We start from the raw sequence: 1,788 nt of genomic DNA, 5'->3' as shown, positions 1-1,788 counted from the left end.
AGAAGATGTTATACTTGTCCTTGTATATGTGGACGATATTGTGGTAGCGAGCAAGGATGGGGAAAACAAGAATGTGTTGTTTGAAGCATTGGACCGAGAGTATGGACTCAAGGACCAAGGACTATTGACTGCATATCTTGGGGTTGAAGTTAATCAGACAGAGGAGCAGATTACAATCACTCAGACAAAGTATACACACGAACGTTTGGAGAAGTTTGGCTACGGTGAAGCTCATGCTGTTGGAAATCCCATGGAAGTGAAAGCCCGGTTTGTCCCGTTGGAGGAAGGTGAGACTAGCGACACTAGTTTCCCGTACCGTGAAGCTGTGGGTATGCTGATGTACTTGGCAACAAGTACACGTCCTGATCTGGCATTTGCACTGAGCCAGTTGAGTAGGTTTGTCGCAAACCCATCAAGTAAGCACGTTGGTGCATTAAAACGTGTCCTACGCTATCTTGCGGGTACTGCGAACTATGGAATAACCTACGATCGACAAGAGATGAAGTCGAAGGCTATAGTACTCGAAGGGCATTGTGACAGTGACTGGGTCAATGACCTAGAAACTCGGAAAAGCACGACAGGATTCGTCTTCACATTGGCTGGTGGTGCCATTTCGTGGATGTCGAGACGGCAGTCCATTGTAGCCTTGTCCACTGCTGAAGCTGAGTATGTGGCTGCATGTGAGGCTGCTATGGAGGCGATTGCAGAGAGTGACATCTTACAGGAAATTCTCCCGTACCATACTGTGGAACTACGCATTGGTATTAATAACCAAGCTGCACACGTTCTAGCTACGAATCCTACCTACAGTCGCCGCACTCGACACATTGAGTTGCGTTGGCATTACGTGCCTGAACAAGTGGAACGTGGAGTGCTGAATCTACATAAGGTCAAAGGGGATGAGAATCCTGCTGATGCTTTTACGAAGGCGCTCGACATGGTGCGTCTCAAGAATCTGGTTGCCAGTGTTGGTATCGGAGATACAACGTAGTCAAAGCTGATACTTCGAAGGAGGCGTGTTGGAATCCAGATTCATATCTAGGACCAGAGTCAACGTGAAGTACGAAACGGATGGTCAAACTACGGGACCTGGCACAACTGAGTTGAGCACAAAGGCGCATATAGTGAAGACAAATGGTGCCAGGCCAATGCATGGGAAGCGACTGCAGGTCGCAAAAGAACGTTGAGTTGAGGTGCAGTGAAGCTAACGATTTAATTCATTCCTTCTTTTACCTTTCAGTGAACTGGTGAAGTCCCTAGGGCATACGGATCAAGTTCATTATCCAAGAAACTTTCCCGGAGTTCTGCGACTCAAGATGAAGCGTTGTGAGACCACACAGTGCACGACACTGATAAGTTGACCATACAACTAAACGACCAATGGAGCTTGTTGCTGGCCACCATGCTACAACCTTTGGTCCACTATATTCCAATTTCACGGAAAAGCGCATCAATCAATTTTGGGACGAATAAACGCTATCATGGGTACCTGTGCACTGATAGCAGAGATTTGATTAAATGCATTTTGAGAATGAATGGTATTTCAAGGGTCCAGAGTACGTGAGTCATCCTCGGTGGTGTTGAGCCAGTCGTCTCGTCTAGCACCGACGATCCAGTCCGTCCGCGAGTCATTATCGAAGTCGAAGCCCCCAGAGAAGAGTTTCAGAAGCTCAGCGTTTCTGTTTGCGATATTTTACCTTGATAACACAGCTTCGCTGGCAGCCCGACCAACAGTACGGATGAGTAGCTCTTTGTTCTTAATTAAATACTTTTTGATAGCGACATACT

Source organism: Phytophthora parasitica, assembly GCF_000247585.1.
Source record: "Phytophthora parasitica INRA-310 unplaced genomic scaffold supercont2.43, whole genome shotgun sequence".
NCBI classification, from domain to species: domain Eukaryota; phylum Oomycota; class Peronosporomycetes; order Peronosporales; family Peronosporaceae; genus Phytophthora; species Phytophthora nicotianae.
Note: the sequence above shows the minus strand (reverse complement) of the source record.